The sequence below is a fragment of the Etheostoma spectabile genome, chromosome 17, assembly GCF_008692095.1.
Source record: "Etheostoma spectabile isolate EspeVRDwgs_2016 chromosome 17, UIUC_Espe_1.0, whole genome shotgun sequence".
Classification (NCBI taxonomy): Eukaryota; Metazoa; Chordata; class Actinopteri; order Perciformes; family Percidae; genus Etheostoma; species Etheostoma spectabile.
The window spans coordinates 9,096,443-9,096,699 of record NC_045749.1 but is presented as its reverse complement, the minus strand read 5'-3'; the positions used below and the strand labels follow the sequence as shown (position 1 = coordinate 9,096,699).

Genomic DNA, 257 nt, shown 5'->3' with positions numbered 1-257 from the left:
TTGTTCTTATTTTCTTCTATTAATGATGAGTAATAGTCTGATCTAGCATTTCTGAAGGCCTTCCTATACATTTTCAGACTGTCTTGCCAATCTCAACGAGATTCTTCCAGTTCTTCCAGTTTTTTACTTTCGAGTTTGGGAGTTATACCAAGATGCTAGTTTCCTTTGCTTCATCGTCTTCTTTTTGAGAGGAGCAACAGGGTCTGCAGTTGTCTGTAGGCAGGTTGTATCTCCATCTACAAATGTATCAATTTGGG

General features: G+C 38.5%; 1 long non-coding RNA gene across 1 annotated transcript in view; it reads left to right on the top strand.

The window, feature by feature from the left end:
- Positions 1-257, top strand: part of LOC116705579 (uncharacterized) — a 19,460-nt gene that overhangs the window by 18,838 nt on the left and 365 nt on the right. The gene's annotated exons all lie outside the window — the stretch shown is intronic.